This window comes from Acomys minous (assembly GCF_964271855.1).
Source record: "Acomys minous genome assembly, chromosome: 13".
NCBI classification, from domain to species: Eukaryota; Metazoa; Chordata; class Mammalia; order Rodentia; family Muridae; genus Acomys; species Acomys minous.
The window spans coordinates 97,767,454-97,785,350 of record NC_140495.1 but is presented as its reverse complement, the minus strand read 5'-3'; the positions used below and the strand labels follow the sequence as shown (position 1 = coordinate 97,785,350).

The 17,897-nt window shown below is 45.1% G+C and overlaps 1 long non-coding RNA gene across 3 annotated transcripts in view; it reads right to left on the bottom strand.

Moving 5' to 3' along the window:
* LOC311581577 overlaps positions 1–17,897 on the bottom strand; it is a 302,265-nt gene that overhangs the window by 108,330 nt on the left and 176,038 nt on the right. For all 3 annotated transcript variants that reach the window (XR_014773803.1, XR_014773804.1, XR_014773805.1), the window contains 2 exons: positions 16,049–16,335; positions 15,499–15,641 (listed from right to left, as the gene is read on the bottom strand). This is a non-coding gene — a long non-coding RNA (uncharacterized lncRNA). The remainder of the gene's footprint in view (positions 1–15,498; positions 15,642–16,048; positions 16,336–17,897) is intronic.

Here is a 17,897-nt window from a genome sequence, read left to right as displayed (position 1 = left end):
TCTTCTAGTCACAGCAGATACCTGAACATGTATGGCATGCATGCATGCATGTGCATGTGGGCGCGTGCACACACACACACACACACACACACACACACACACACACACACACACACACACACACACTCACTCACATAAATAAAACAATAAGACAAACCAGCCAGTCAATGAAGTTAAAGAGCCAGCCATGATGAAAGAAGGTGACAACTTATCACTTTACCAATTTTGTTGACACTCTTCTCTTCTGAAAGTTTGGATCAGTTCAGTAGTTATTCAATAGGGACTGAATTCAAATAAATAGTTTTAAGGTCCCAGAAGTGAGAAGAACATGGCCAAAGGTCCTGGATGCTCCTTGGAGCTCCCTGTGGTCAGCTGACCTCAGCCAGCCTTCTGTCCTGTCTCTGCTCTGGTTCTTGTAGGGGACAATTGCTTTTATCCAGGGTCAAGCCTGGGTCTTTGGAGTGGCTTTTGAGTTTCTAACTAGCACCTCCTCAAATTCCTTCCATTTAAAAGTTTCTTTCTCCAAGAGGAAACCAGCTAGCCAGACGGAAATGTCACAAGCATGGAGTAAATTAACTGTGAGGACAACCTCAACTTCTTTTCAGCTGGTGGCACCAAGCTCTGGGTTGAAGAAGCTGACCCACTACCTGCAGACGTTTTGTGGACCTGAGAAAGTTTGCTGACCTGAGGAAAACACGGTTCAGAGAGCCCATTTGCCTTTCCCTATGAAGAAACTTGGTGGTAAAGGGTTTTGGTCAGTCATTGTGAAAATTCCAGTGCTTACTAATGAGTCAAGTGTTTATCCAAAGTCTATAATATTTCAGGTATGATGTGATTTGTGGGGATGCTCAGAGAACTGTTTTCTAGCCTGAATATTAAGATCTTACAAAGTTAACTCTTACCTCTGAATCCCAGGGCATGGGAGAAAACCAAAGCACTCAAATCTTATAAGGAAGAAACCTGCTTGATTTTGTTACCTTTTATCCTGGAATATTAACTGTATCACATGAGCCAATAGAAGGAATGTTTCCTGGCATTTTGTAGCCTCTGGGGCCACCCGCATTCCTTGACTAGCAGAACCCCTCACCCGTAAAGGCAGCAGTGTAGCATTTCCGTAACCACATGTACTGTACATCTCTCCATCTTGCCAAAGCAAGCGGTTTCTCTACTTCTGATGATATACGTGTTTACAGCCTGGGCCCTACCTGGATAATTCAAGGTAACCGTAGTTTGAAGTCTGCATCCTTAGTTACATTGGGTGAATCTTGTTTGCCATAAAGGTGCTGGGAGCTAGCGCGGGTCATCTTTACTGAGGCATTATTGTGCCTGTCACAGGCTACAGTGCTTGGAAGCAAGGTCCTGGCTTCTCCAGGATTCATTGCTTCCTAAGCCAGCACTTTGCTACTCATGGGCTGTAGCTAGTCTTTGCTGCTCAGGACACTGACTGATGGAGAACATCTTCAGCACTTCCAATGTTGCTCTCGCCTCTAAGTGACTTAACCTTTTCCACAGTTTTTAGAAAGCAGCATTTCTCGTCTTTACTATTTATCTGGAGAGGTGTGTTGACACAAATAGGTGGACTTCCTAGAGCACCCGCCAAACCTTGTTTCTGACAGTGATTTACCTTCCTTTTCTTCACACGTGATGTTAAGTGTGGCGTGATTAAGCACAACATACCAAAGAAGCTTTTCTCTTCAGAAGATGGAGACCATCACACACACACACACACACACACACCCTACAACTGGACACAATGCAGAGGTCAACAGATTGTGAGGCACCTTGCCCCAACAGATACATGTTCATCACAGCCCCTGCATATATATGGTCCAGGGAACATTGCGGAAGAGGAGGCAGAAAGACTTTAAGAGATAGAGAGCATCAGGAAGTCTTCTGTGAGATACCTTCTCCTAGTAATGGTTGCATCAACGACCCTCGGCGAATGACAACATCAATAGACATGCTGACTTAAAAGGAGGAGATTTTTGTGGGGTCCCACTCCTAGGCAAACAGCTGCAGGCAACTAATGACTCTGGGAGAGGGAGAATTAGCCTCCCCAGGGTTGAAGCCCCAGACTGGTTGTCCCATACAAAGTGATCATTTCTGAAACCATATATGCATGAACAACAGAAATGAACCCAGCAGGTTGTGTTTATATATTTCTTTTCATACACACATCTGCATTTAACAATAATAATCAAAGGAAAAAAGGTTATCAATTTGAGGGGGCATAGGAGGAGCTAGAGGGAAGAAAAGGAAGGAGGAAGAGTGATGCAATTCTATTTTAACAAAAGTTAATTTTTTAAAACAAGAAGATATGCCATATTCCTCATCGGCTCCCTTCAGCTGCCCTGACTGTATAACGTATACAGGAGAGAGAGGTCCCAGCTCAGTTCTTTAGTCAACTTATTCTGTGTTTTATAGAGAAAGTCATTGAGAAGGCTCAGCACCTCGCAGGACTTCTCTGACCTCTTTCAAAAAGATTCCTGTGCTGCAGTCTATCTCTTGGGCGATCTCTTCCACCGAAGTAAGTGTTTCTTAATAAAATGCAACCCACAGTCTGAGAGTACATATCTGATCTCCATAACTTCACAAATAAGGAAACTGATGCCTTTACGAGGCATGAACGGCTTATGCAGCGCTGCTGGCTACTTAGCCCCCAATCTAGGAACTGATGGACTGAGTTTCAAATTTAATTGTATCTCAGCATATTCAATTACACTTGTTAAGAGTGTATAAAAAGCAAAATAATTTTTGAAGGTTAGTCTATTGGGTGTTTTTTTTCTCTTTAGCTTAGTCCTGTGTCACTATATTTTTTTTTCTTGCCAGGAAAAGTACCATTTGAGGACTGAGTGTTGATGCATGCTCTCTGTACCCCACATCACTCTTCTTGACAGGCAGAGAACAGCTCCTCTTTATCTTGCTTACAATGCTCACTCTCCCCTCACTTCCTCTCCATCTCCAGGTCTCTTTCCTGTGGAAGCGTCCAGCATCCCCCAGGCCTCCATGCTTTCTCCTGTGTAGGAATCCTTGCTTGCATGGTTGCGATTTTCCTTGGATCTCTGAGTCTTCCCCTACAATGATTCACTCCTTTCCTCCCCTCCTCCTCCCACTAATTTCTTTTTCTTTTTCTCTTACTCTGTACACATCACAGTTTCCTGGTACCCAGGGAGGGAGTTAGAGTCCCATAAGGATGGCTAACTTGGGCGTTTATTTCTGTGGCATCTTCCCTCCGCAATTGGAGACTTGCAATAGGTTGAGATCTGCCATTTTCCTTACATGGCTGATAAGAAGTAGGGGTGGGGCAGGGGGAGAATATGAGAAGCTGGGAAGGTGGAATACCATTGGTTATTATGAGCTAGCAACCAGATGACAGACGAGACATGTCCAACCATTTCTTCTTATCATTTGGGTCTCGAAGAAACCATACTTTGGGAGCATCAATAGGCACCCTTGACTTATCAATAAATTAATACAATCCTCCAGGAGGTACACGTTGGACAGAGTGGTCCCAGGCCACACATGAGGACATCTTAATATGTAGGCAGGTCCAGTGCTTCAGAACACACGGCACCTGAGTAAACGGCATTGGCGGTCTCAGTGTTCTCAGAGTGGGCTGTTCTTTTGTGAGGTAGGAATAGGTAAATATAGCATTTAATGTTGTTTCAGATTTAAATGATGAGAAAAGTTTTAGTGCGTTTCAGCATCTGATGGAAAAGTAGGAGATCTGAGGTGGAGCAGAGGGGATAATGGTAGTAGTAGGTCATTATCTTCCAGGGTGGATTTTTCCTCCCATCCTTAGCTCCTGGGATAACGATTCATGAGATTCATCACATATAGCACAAATACCTAGGCCATATAGCTAGGCTTTTCTCTGAATAGCTCATCATATAAATTAACCCATTATACTCATCTAAATTCAGGCAAGTGGCTGGTTACCTGAGCTCAGGTATGATGCATCACATCTTCATGGCTTAGTCCCCCATGCCTGACCCAGAAACCCTTCTGCCTACCAGAAGTCCCACCTATTTCCTGTCTTGGCCATAGGCCATAGGATTTATAACTGACAGGTGTTGCATCCATACAATACACAGGAGATTTCTTCTACAGATAATTTCTAAAACAAGAGCCTTTCCTTGTGTAGCACAACAGGAAATTGACAGAGGCGGAAGCTTGGGAGGAAGAAAACCCTTTTCCCCAAGGAAGAAGGCAAGATGGGAAAAGGACTGACTATCTGTATGAGGCTCTGTGAATGGGCTGTGAGGAAGCAGTTGGTTCCCTCGGAGGGTTCTGTCTTCTCTGTGATGTGGGAGTTGATGCCTTCTTCCTTTAGTATTGAGGGATTTAGTGAGGTTGAAGGACCAAAGACAGTAGAGGAAACACGGAATCCCTACAAGGTGACAGGAAAAAACTAATTCAAAATGGTGCTGGGTAGTGATTTGTACGAAAATGGAATAGCAACTATCTGCCATCTTGGTCTCCACAAGGATGCTCAGCAACCATGCCTGGGTGGTTGCATTGTCTGAGGGAGGCCAAGATATAATGAAAGGGAATCAGAGCAAGAAGTAGAGGAGGCTCATGGCTTGCTGAAGCGCCTAGACGTAAACACGAAGCAGAACAAGGGAGGAGGCGTAGAAGAAATTCTAATGTCGTGAGTCAGTGGGATGGGGGACGTCAAAGGCTCATCCAGAGAATCCCAAGAGGTGCAGTCACAATACCTGAGTGAACCACCCAGAAGGATAAAAGTTGTGAGGTGTCTTGACTTTGGCAGTAGAGCACGTTTTCTGAGTGACAGAAAGGTCCCTAGAAGGACAATAAACACACACGTCCAACGTTTGGCATGGCTGGGCCATTGGAGAGGAGGAGCCCAGGGAGGCCGATAGCTGTGATGTGGGGAGTTAATACAGATGGAGGAGTCATCCACAACTGGGGACTGCGGACTAAGACTTAGTGGACAGTGACAACAAAGGGAGGCAAGAAAGGTAGAGTCGGGCTGGGAGGAGACAGTGCACACATTGAATCCCAGCAATTCAGGAGGCAGAAGCAGGCAGATCTCTGAGTTCTAGGCCAGCCTGGTCTACAGAGTGAGCTGTAGGACAGCCAAGGCTACACAGAGAAGCCCTGTATTGAAAAAAATAGACAAAAAAAGAAAACAAAACCAGAAGAACAAGAAGAAGAGGAGGAAAGAAGGAGGAGGGGAAGGGGAAGGAGGAGGAAGAGGAGGAGGAGGGAGAGGAGGGAAGGAAGATGATGAAAAGCAATGCAGAATTAGCTCATTTTATAGTGTCAAGAGCCGAGGTATGGAAAAGCAAAACATTTCTTCTGTTTCCAGACTTAGGGAGGTCGTCTTCAGGAGAGCCATCCATTTCCAGAATGGGGACAGCGATACCTACACTTTACAGTAATTATGACTTAGTGAGCCAGTGTGCATGGAAACGCCTGCCATGCATAAGAAAATGACTCTGTATATTTGAAAACAATATAATTTACAATGCACCAGTCACTGCTAAATGAATTTTGTGTATAGCCCCCTTTTTCCTGCTGTGGGCTGTACACAGGGCCTCACGTACATAGAGAATAGAAGCCGCTCTACCACAGCTAATTGCCAGCCACACTCTAATAGGCAGGTTCTGTTACTTACCATCTGTATTTATAGATGGAGAAGCCGGGTCAGTGCCTCACACAGGTCTTCCAGCCTGGAAGTAGCAGGTATGAGCACAGTAAGTCTGGAAGGTCGGAGCCCTCACACTTACGTCTTTCTGTGTGTATAGGAACTGCATGTACATGGCTTTATTTTGAAACAGTTACAGACAGTCACTGTGAATGAATACAAGGTGGGATTTTTTAAAAAATCATTTGAACTGTGACTAAATCAAGTCAGGATTTAAGCAAAGCCATTTGGGGTGCATGCAAAGATCTGTAAATGTGTAGTGTTTATGCTGTTTCCAGCGTGATAATGTCACCACCGCATATATCTCACTTGTAGGGCCAGGGATGGAGACTACCTGTCAGTAACTTTGTGGCGCCCGGTGTCAAGTCTATGTGTTTAGTTTGATCTGCTTTATGCTGATGGGTGACGATGAGCTAACGCTATGAAACACAGAACGACAAAAGAGAATCTGTAGTCAGTACATCCTACAGCGGGCATAAGTGGGAGTGAAAAAGAACCATGCTGGCAGGTGTGGAAAGATGGAAAGGCTCGTGGGGGACACCAGGTCCCCCTGAACCTACTCGATGGGGATGAGAGAAGGGAGTGGGTGTGGAAAGGTCTAGTGCTTTTATGTCCGTCTTGCAGCAGAATTGGCTCCTGCAGTTAGCACGGCCTCCAGTCTGTCCGGGGCAGCTGAGGTTAACTTATAGTCCAGAACTTCCAAGAACTCTGAGCTCTTTTCTAATAGGGAAGGAGGAACAGAAATGATGGCCAAACCCTAAAAAAAACAAAACAAAACAAAAAAAAAACCTTCCTCTGGGCATGAATGAGTCATCTTGACCTCTGAGTGCTCATTTAAAGCAGGCTCTGAGCTTCAGAGTAAAAAACAAAAACAAAAACAAAAAACAAAAAAAAACACTATGTCTGTCTGTCTGTCTGTCTGTCTGTCTCTCTCTCTCTCTCTCTCTCTCTCTCTCTCTCTCTCTCTCTCTCTCTCTCTCTCTCTGTGTCTGTCTGTCTCTCTGTCTCTCTCCCTCTGTCTGTCTCTCTCTCTCTGTCTCTGTCTCTCTCCTGGTGTCTACACTGCCTGCTAGAGTTCTGACGTCTAGAAACTGCCCTTGTTCATGACCACACGTACTGAGCTAAGATGGAAAGAGTCCACCACCGGGATTCAGGCCCAAACAGTGACCTCTCTGGGGATGGGGAGCGGCTAGGAAGCATGATCATCATGAGGAGAGATTAACTGAATGAACATTCACATCTCCCTCATCTGCTTATTTTTTTTCCAGAAAAAAAAGTACTGTTCATTTGTTCTAACCCTTTAGGGCCCCTATAGCTTTTTTTTTTTCTTTCCTTACCAGGTTTTCCAGGACAACAATTGCCTTGGGGGAAGTTGATTCTTTTCCAAGTCCCAGACCCAAATGACTGTCCTGCCTGCCCTCATTAGCTCTTCAATGGCTTTCAGAGCCCTGTTTCAGACAATTGTTTCTGGAGGACTCGGTGGGCAGCCTCACCTCCTTTTCTTTATTTTTGAAGCATTTGCTTTTGAGAATTACAGGCCGAGACTCTGGCCAGCAGGTGTTGAGGTGTTTGATTTGATTTGACTCTGCACTGGTCCCAGGAATGTTAACTGGCATTTCCCACGCAGCCCACGCAGTAAGAGGATGACAATGGTTAAAGTCAGTCTCAAGAGGCAGCTGAAAAATTAAAACATGTGCCCACTGGAAAACCTAATGTTCCCATAGTTGACTCTGCCAGGTTCACATTTGAGGCCCTCCTGGAATGCTTTCCCCAGGCCTGGCTACTCTGATTAATGTTCCGGCTCCAGCTCTTTCAAATGCTGTTTGTCAGTTTTTCCACGTGAGATCTTAGCACTTTGGAACGCAAATGACTGCTTTGTTTGCTGATGCCGTGAGATTTCATGGCACACTGCACATGTCCCACACATCTGTTTTGCCAAAAAGTTTTGGTGTGAATTCCAAGCCTTGACTTCCCGCAGGATCCTTTACAGCTGTTTTCTGAGCCAGGAAATCCTTGGACAAAAACAAAAAACAAAACCCCCCCAAAAAAACCCCCAAAAAACAAAAAAACCAGATCTGCTTTCTGGGATATGAGGGGCTTTACAGAGGAGTAAGAGAGTCCTGGCACATAACCTGAAACAAGGCCCAGCCTCGCCATTCCCCTAGGAACTGTTGACGTCGGCACTGTTCTCCAGATGTGCTTCTGTTGGCTTCCAGAGTCATGACCAAGAACCAAAACCAGAGCCTGTTCCATCAGTTAGGCATACAAACGTTTACAATCATTTACACTCCAGGGGAAATGGCTGGAAAATGAAGCGGTTGAGCCTCTAGGGATCCGGGCCCCCCTTCCTAGCTTCAACAACTCAGAAAAAAATTCCAGAGAAAATGAAAATGCGGATGAAAGGAAATGATGATGTCTCAGTCCTAGCCATATAACCAGTAGATGGCAGACATGCCCTAGCCTGAAATGGGTAGCTCATCGTGACACTGGTAGTTCTACTGGCTAATGAGCTTTTCAAGGTAGATAACAGTTAAATAACTAGAACATGCTAGGTTTAAGTGATGGGTCCTTGACCATCTAAGCTAAGACAGTTTGTTTTCATAAACCCGGGTGTGGAACCCACAAGGAAGCAATGCATGTCCCTCAGGAAAGATACCCACTGAAGCAATTCATTCGTTTTCCTCCTCACTCAGTCACTCATTTGTTTATTCAGCGGCTTATTTGTTGATTTTTCCATAGTTTTCCAGGTGCTGGGTTTAATCCTCAGGCTTCTGGGGTGAAAAAGAAATATGTAAGGAAGACAGCGCGTGAACTCGGGGAGGTCATCCTGATGTGCAAGAGAAGGGTTTTAAGGAGCGGCTGTCTTGTGATGAAAACCTACTGGAAAATCCCATGAAGCCTGGGTGCTGGCTGCCGGAGTAGCAGATTAAGTTAACTGGTCAAGTACCTGGATGTGTGAGAATGGATGAGGATTTTCTTAGAAAAATCTGAAATTAATGTGTAGGGAAAGTTAGCCCAGCGGATCTAATGATAAAAAAATGAGAACAGGGCGGTTTTGACTAGGAGATCATTAGTATTAGTGGGCCTAAAAGGAGATGCGTCCTTTTATGTACCAAGAAAATCACAGCCCAACTCCTGCAAGAAAAGAAATTAATGAAAGAAAGAGAAAAAAACAAAACAAAACACCAACATCAAGACAGCATTACCTAAAGCTTTGTGGGGTTTAGGCATGAAACACCTAAGTACCCCGAGGAAATTATTTCTTTGCTTGGCTTCCATGAAGAAGAACGGCCACATGGAAACGATGGGGCAAAGGGCTGGATATAATGGTGGAGGCAGAGGGCAAGCCTGAAAAGCTGTGTGCAGTAAGCATCCCTTCCTTCTTGCCTGAGGGGGGGGGGGGAAGGAGTGAGCTTTTGGAGTTTTGTGGCCCATTCTCTGGAAGAAGCAGCCTAGTTTCTATCATTTGGAGAAGAAAGACTCTGATTTTTATGACTGCCCTAGTCAGTCAGCACTGACTGTCAACTTGACACAGCCTTAGAAGAGAGAGGGGGACAGGGGGCGGGGAGCGGGTCTCCACTGAGTAACTGTTCTTGTAAAGCTGATCTGTGGACATTTCCGTGACACACTGTCTTGATGAAGGGGGTTATAGTTGAGTGGGAGGGGGGTGCCATGGTCCAGGCAGGTGCCCCTAGGGTGGATAAGAAAGCTGGTTAAGCATGAATGCGAGGTACAAAGTGAGCTGGTCAGCGATCAGCATGCTCCGTGGTTCCCGTGGCACTCCCTCAGCTGTGCGTGACTTCCCTGGTCTGAGGGAAGGGTGCACAGAAGAGCAGGCAGTGCCACCTTTGGGCTCCTGCCTTGAGTTCCTGCCCTTGTCTTGCCTCAGTGATGGACTGTGGCCTGGAAACATGAGGTGAAATAAACCATTTTCCTCCCAAGTTGTTTTTGTCAGCGTTTTATCTCAGCAACAGAAAAGAAACTCAACCAGTGACCATGAGGGAGAGAGAGGGGGCAGGTGACAGGTTTTGAGGACCTCTCTTTCCCTTCAGCTCAAAAGCACTCAGCACACCCGAGGTACTGTGGAGTGTTGTGTTCTGTACCTCAACAAAACAGGAGCACAAAATGCTAAAAAATCAATGTTAGTTTGGATTAGCTTAGATGCGAAGAATATTAAGGATGTTTCCAAGACCATTAATCTAACCATTGCTGCCCATCACTCAGGTTAGCAAGTGCTGAGATGAGTGGGCCAAGATGAGGGTACAATGCTGTGGCCAGGCGTCCAGAGACAAGACTGGCATCCATACTGGTTAAGTTCTGAGGGTCTGCCAAATGCCTGCTGCAGAAGCAGGGCAGCTACCCCATGCCAAAAGTGTCAGCTGATTCCAGCAGGTGCCCCCCTAAACATCACACCCCAGGACTCCTCTAACTTCTTCCCTTTGGTTTCTTGTACCTCTCTGTATGGGCAGTTTCTTTGCTCCCCACAAACTCTCAGGCCTATGCTATTTTGTTTATTCTTCTTAACACGGATCACGCACTGGCTCTGACTTTTGGTGCAGGAATTTGTTTTGTTTTGTTTTGGTTTGGTTTGGTTTTTTGAGACAGGGTTTCTCTGTGTAGCCTTGGCAGTTCTGGACTCACTTTGTAGACCAGGCTGGCCTCAAACTCACAGCGATCTGCCTTCCTCTGCCTCCTGAGTGCTGGGATTAAAGGCGTGCACCACATGGCTCACCGGACCAGCCACGGGATGACCATCCATCCTCATCTTCTTACCAAGGACTTCTCATCAATGAAGCATTCTCAGCTCAGCAATAACTTGGCATCTTAGCAGATGACACTGCAATTGGTTTCCAGGGTGTTTCTGCATAGTATAGAGAAGAAATACCACTCCGGTATGGATTTTTCTGACTATAAAACTGAGACATGTATTAGGTTTTAAAGAGCTCCAGGCTGAAGTCCAGCAGTCCTTTAATTTTAAAGGCAAACTTAGACCTGCCTGAGGTCACTGTGTGACTTGGAGTGCCCGCAAAGCTGGAACGTTAGACAGATTTGTACCTGTGAGCTCACAGCTCATCCATGCTCTGTTCCCTTACCCTGATTTTGTTTCACCTGCTTTGTGCACATTGACCTTGGCTCTGCAACAAAATCCAAACCAGTGACTCTCACAGGTGGCTCAGAACTATTTTATAATTCAGTTCTGTGTGTGAGAAATCAGAGGTGCCTCGGGGTGCCTGGGAACTTTTCATTCAGTGAATAGTAACATTCCAGTATCCCCAAATCTCCCCTCTAACCATGAATGATTAAATAAATAAGTAAGTAAATAAATAAATTAAGAATTGTATTCGCAGGGTTGAGTTGCAGCATAACAGAATACAGTGGGCAACCATTTATTTTTCTCCCATCTCTTTGCCTGACCCAACCATACATCTAACTGCAGGTTATTATAAATATAATGAGAATCTATGGGAAAATATAATCTCAGAGTCTTAGACAGTTTTATTAGGGTTCATAAATATTTATGTTCCAGATATAATCATATTATTACAGTCCTGTACACTCTCGCACATAAAATTCACGAGACTATTTTTATCCCTATTGCCATGCCCCCACCCCATGACAGTAAAACGAATTAGAGCTGATAAAAAAAATAAGAGCCTGTCAGTAGGCTGGGCGCTTGCTTCAAAGAGAATCTGTTTTAGGTAGGACCGTAATGCTCAGGGTCAGCCTGACTCACTGGTGAGTTACGATGCCCTGCTCTATACAACTCCACTGTCTGTCTTGAAGTGGTCATTGAGAGATTAAAAATGGACAGTATCTCAGTTAAGACATTGGGTTTTGTGTGTGTGTGTGTGTGTGTGTGTGTGTGCATGTGTGTGTGTGTGTGTGTGTGTGACGGCAATACTGAGGGACAGGGATGGGTGAGGGACAGATAAAGAACACTGAGGATGATTGAAAAAGCCTTATGGACATATTTTATTTTATTTTATTTTATTTTATTACTTAAAACACACATAAACTATATGTGTAAGTATCTGTGGGTACATATATAACTGATTTAAATGAAGTTATGCTACTTGAATGACAGTGACCTCCCCTGGGGCGGCAGAGTACCTAATAAGAGTCCCAAAGCATTTCCCCAACCAATTAAGGCACCTGCTGTTGCTTTAGGTCGTGTCCCAGAACCTGAAGGTGAGATTCATCTCATATTTCAGACACAAGACTTGGAGGAATCGGCCTGGAAGCCCGCCCTCTGGGGACTGTCTCTCACAGAATCCAAACGGGCTACGCAGGCTGACAACCAGCAGCCTTATCCACCGGCAAAGCCTGTAAACCATGACAATGACCAGCAGAGCAGGACGTCTCAAGGGCACAGTGACGGCACCTATATTTTATGGTTAACCAGTCATCTAATTGGGTATGAGGCCCATTTAATAGAAGGGAATCCATGCCTGATACCGGAAACTTAGCCAACTGCCAGTTAGCTGGTAAGATCATGGACCCAAGAGGTGAACACACTACTGTCAAAGCTTCTAAACCAGTATAATTTCTAACCACAATCTAAGTATTTATCTTCATACCCATAGAGAACTGTACCTCTTGACCTTTACCACAGAATCTTATTTTTTCAGCAGCAGGAGACCATTACAGTAAACCTCAATTGATTAAAAAAAATACAGAGGACGATGACTGTGGGGTGTCTATCCCTGGGTGACATACAACACAGCCTCTGCACCTAAAGCTCCAGGAATAATTATGAAGGAGTGGAGAGCAGGTTTGTAAGAGCCAAAGGAGGTCCAGGACATCTGCCACGTGGAGGTTGTGACTTCTCTCTATAACAGGAAAGCTGCAACTGTCAACAATACGATTGCCTGAACAAGGCCTGCACGCTGACGTCAGTTCATATGCCAGGGTGGGCGGGGAGATCTTACAAGTCCCCATCCCTAGATGAAGAGTCCCAGGCAGCTGATGAGCCTGCTAATCATGTGGTAATCCCTAACAACATAGACACAGGAGCAACAGTAAATTGTGTGTGTGTGTGTGTAAGCAAAAATAAAGAAGAGGTCATGAATTTGAGAAGTAGAAGCTTGCTCTCTTTCCACAGGAGGCATTGGAATGAGGAAGAAATGGTGTAAATTCACTACTCATATATGAAATCCCTCAAAAGAAAGAAACTCCGGAAAGGAACAAGAGAAGTGCCCTTCATGAGCCTAACACAAAGTCACAACCTCCTCAAACTCACATAGAGATGCCAGCTCTCCCCCTTCTGTCTCCACTCCAAGTAGCTCCTCCACCCCACTTTGATATCAATGTGAGTCATCAGCAAACTAATACACAAAGTAGCTATGGGAAAAAGAACTACAAGTGAGGCCGCTGAGAGAGTGTGTAGTTTCAGGTCATGCCATGTGCTCTGTGAATTCCATGGGAAGTTTCTAGAAGGGGAGGCTAGAATTCTTCCCTGCCTCTGTGAAGATCAGTGAACCTCCAGGGCACATGCATCAGTTGATGGCTTTAAAGGTAGAATTCTGGAAGGCCAAAATAGTTTTTTTTTTTTTTAATTCTGCCTTACCAAGGTTGACAGAATGACATGGGGGTAGTAGAAAAATCCATGTTAAGAAGTCTCCCTCAGTTCCCATGGAACTGAACCAAACCTAGAGAGGCTGACTGTCACTTGAGAATCATGACACAGTTCTGCCAGGGCAATGGCTAGAACCCAATTACCACTGAGGTCCAATTTCCTCTATGTTGCATATTAAGACAGGCAGGAGTAAGGGAATCAAAAAGTTAGCTGCGTGCCCCAAGAACTCCTGAGCTGGCCGAAATGGATACTTTCAGGAGAGAGGCAATTCTCCTGAGAACTTATTTACTGAGAACAGCGAAACGCTGGCCTCAGGTACCCTTAGCTAAAAGATGAGGGCAACGCCAGATGTTTGCATGACTTCGTGGATATAGTTTCTTTTCTAGGGTAGCTCCTCAGACAGATCTCTTCCGTTTGCCCCTTAACTTCATACACACACAGTCCCCACTGGAGTCCCCTGCTTATACCTGAGCTGTTTGAAGCTGAAATCTATTTCTTTCCCCATTTTTTTTATTGTTTGAGAAATTCATAAATGCATATAAATATATTTTGGTTCAATCTAGCCCTTCCCCACCACTTTCCTCTCCCAGTATGATCTGTTTGTGTCTTTGTATTTAACCCAAGTCCACTTAATTCTGCCTGTTTGTGCTTGGGTTTAGGACCAACTGCCAGAGCATGGGCACCGTCTGAGGTTTTAGTTTCCTGAAGAGAACTGACTCCCTTCTTCAGCAACCATCAGTTATCAATAGTGCCTCTGCTAATGGTGCCAATTAATGCCCACACCCCACCTCCTGCTGGGATTTTGTTTTCCTGGCATGATTTTGTGTGGGCCTTGGGCATGCTGTCACAACTGCTGAGTACATATGCACAACTGCTCTCTTCGGCATGGAAAACGCTGTTTTGTTGCACTGTAGTCAGCTACCACCTCTGCCTTTTCACTTGTCCTTTAAGGCTGGATGGGTTTTGCTGGGTAGGACTCGGCAGTCTAATTGGGTAGGCCTATCTAAGTCCTTGTGCTGTGTGTGTGTGGACCCCGGGGGTATGCACTAGTTGCTCCCAAGGCAGCCCTCCCTAGCTTGCAGGATAATGGGAAGGAGTGTCGCCGGAGACAGAATTTGAGTCTTGTTTTGTGATCTTTGGCTTTGAGTTTTAAGTTCCTCTTTTGCAAGCAAAGAGCGGTCAGTTCCTACTGTAGCGTATGCTAAGCATAAGGCTGATAAAGGTCCAGTACTTCTTTGCGAATTCAATCTATAGTCGGTAGCCCCTGGAGTGACACTTGGCAGGAACTGAAAGCCAGGCACAGGAGATTCCTAAGCATTGCTGGAGTGGGGTGTGTGTGTGTGTGTGTGTGTGTGTGTGTGTGTGTGCGTGTGTGTGTGTGTATTCAGTCTGGGCATGAACCAACTGCCCTTTTGGCTTTCTAAGTGAATTCCCGTTGAGGTGTTTTTCAGAGGACCAGGGTTTGCACCATTCTTTGTGTGACACAGTGATGGCCTCTTCTCACTGCGGCTACCAAACCAGAAACAGAGCATAGCTTAGCAAAGAGCCAGTATTTTGTCAGCATTAGGCAGGTATGCAGGACTGAGCATTCATTCATTCATTTATTCCTACTCCCTTCCTCCCTTCTCTTTCTTTCCTTCTCTCTCTCACTCTCCCTGTATCTTCCCCTTCTCTTCCTCCTCCCTCTCTTTCCCCTTCCTTTTCCCCGTTCTCTCTCTCTTTCTTTCTTTCTTTCTTTTTTTTTTTTTTGAGACAAAATCTAACCATGTAGCCTGGATAGCCTGAAACTCTCTGTATAAACCAGGTTGGCCCCCAATTTATAGAGACACCCCAAATGCTGGGATTGAAGGCATGCGCCACGTCCTACACCAGGACTGTTCTTACCGGATTTTCCAGAAGTTATTTGTCTAGTGCCTCTGAGCTTTTCTGCAGCCTCACTGACTATCCTGCTGACTCACTGAAATTTCATCTTGCATCATGATTTTTTTTTCTTTAACCTGCCAGGTGCATTGGTGTTTTCTGTTGTCTTTTGAGCTGAGGTGCCATGCCCGAGCCTCCAAATGCCTTTTCCTGTTTTTACTTGGCATAGCTTTTCCCTTTGCATCTTTACCCTAAGAATTAATTCACATATTTGCCTTCTCATGACATCCTGGAAGATGGTTATAGTTCAAGTGCTTCCCCTAACATGCACGCATGCACACGCACACGCATGGACACTAACCAGACACAGCGCTGACTGGCCCCATCTCACCTTGCGATATTTACAGCAAGAGCTTCCTCAGTGTTTCCTCTTTGTCACCTTCCAAACCCAGCTTTCATGGAGTAGTCTTCATAAACAAATTGGATCTAGTGCTTAGCATATGGCAAATCATCCGAGCTGCTAGTTCAGTGTTTCTAGGCAATTGAAAAAAAATATTACAATTTTAGGTAAGTGAATGCACTGCATGTGCCCACTAACATACGATAAGCAGGCTGAGACCAACTAGTAGCTTAACAAGCTTCTGTCTCACTGGCTCCCTTGACACTGATGAAAAGACTCCCCCTATCAAAAGCTGGAGTTGAGTAGCTAACCACATTTTATAATAAGAACTGTAGAGGGATCTGACTATCCTACACAGCAAGGCCGGGGGAAGGGACAGTGGCATCAATTTCACCTTCCCATTCCTCTTAGGGAGGGAATGATGGGCAAATGAGAAGATTTTATTATTGGTGTTACTATTATTAGTGCTTCCCTTTGCTTTCTGCTGTAAAGCATTTTAGACATACAAAGACATTTCTAAAAACACACTAAAGGCACTCACTGTTAAGTGTTGGTTGCTTACTATCTCTTGTTGCCTCTTTTTCCCCTCATGGTATTGTTGAGGTTCATTGTTAGAAGGCTCAGCAGCAGCTCCTTCCTGTTGATGCCCACCCTCCAGGGCTGCATTACGTAAACACGGCTCAGGCTGTTTCTCATGTCCACCGACTGGAACCTGGCTTTTCCTAGAGCTTCCTTGCACAGATTTCTTGTGGCCACGTTGATGCGAGCATCTTGCCTGAGATAGCATTCATACCCAAGTTTTTTCTCAAGTGTCTTCCAAAGCTTTCTCTAAAAGGAAATTAAAATAAAAACCTCAATATTAAATAATGGATCATTTATTACATTTTACTGCCTGTCTTGTCATTTTAACTGAGAAAAATCTTGTATAAAAAAATGTAACTTCTGAGGCTAGAGAAATGCCTCAGCAGCTAAGGGCACTTGTTGCATTGCAGATGACCTGGGATCTGTTTCCAGCTTCACATGGGGGTCACATAACTCCAGTTCCAGGGCATTTGGGAACCTCGTTTTGACTTCTGGAGGCATTACACACATGCCTTCCACATACATACATGCAGGCAACACACACACACACACACACACACACACACACACATATATAAAATAAACAAATCTTTTAAAAAAAGTATCTACGACAACTTGAGAAAATTGTCTCAGATCTGACAATTGGCCAGACTGCACATGTGGCTCCTGGTTTAAGCATTTTTAGAACCTCTACTTGGTTTTGAAGGTGAAAATTTGGCTGATGGTCATCGGAGACTGCTTTCCAGTCAGCAAGTGATTGCAAGCAACAGACTGTCAATCATCTTGGTTTCCAGATTTTATATGGAATTTGGTCAAGAATTGTACATGGAAACCGTTTTTCCCTCTGTGCCAGTGGTCCTCACCTGAGGATAATTCTAACTGCAGGGGATGTACAGTTGTGCCTGGAGATATCTTCAGTTCCTCATGTGGAAGAGCAGCTTCTATGCAAAGGACAAATACGGTCTGTGCTATAATGTAGAGCATGGCCACTCATCACAAATGGAGCGGCCCAAAATGTCAACAGTGCTGAAGTTAAGCAATTGTCTGCATGCAGAGACTAGATCACTCTGGTTATAACTGGAGTGCAGTAGAGGGCAGGTAAGGGACCATAAACATCATATTCAAGGGTCAAGAACAAATTACTGCCATTGCAATTATGAAGAACTGGATTAATAAAGGCCAAAAAAGGCATGTGTGTATGTGTGTGGTGTGTGTGTGTGTGTGTGTGTGTGTGTGTGTGTGTGTGTGTGTGTGTGTGTGTGTGTGAGACCTCCCTTTTGGATATAGATGAATAATCCTCCCCAAAATGGTTTTACCTTCTTGCCCTACAAAGTCTATGTTTCCTTGACCTGGCTTTGAGTAACAGTCCTCACCTGTGGCTTGCAGGACTCCAATTCAAGAGCTGCTGCTCTATTCTGAGGACCCTGCTGCTGCTGCCGGACTGTCTCCAAAGCCAGAGAGCAAGTGAGGTCACACAGGCTTGTGGCAGAGACGACACCAGCCTTTTGACCTTGGCCTCGCTCCCTTCTTGTATTCAGTTCCCTCTCCCGTGGTGTCATTGTAGGCATCCCCCTAACAAATGGCTGCTTGTTCTTTCTTAAAGCTGACAGGGTATCAGAGGCCCAGACTGGGCCCTGTTTGCATTCCTAGGACTCCTGGCGTGGCCAGGGGATCCTGCAGCTGCAGGCTGAATGAGGCCCTTTGATGCTGAGCTGTGGCCTTAAGTGGGGTTGGATGGCACAGGCTCCTCTGTTAGCAGCCCTGTCAAATCTTCAAGCAGATTTATATTCATGATCTTTTTTGGGGGT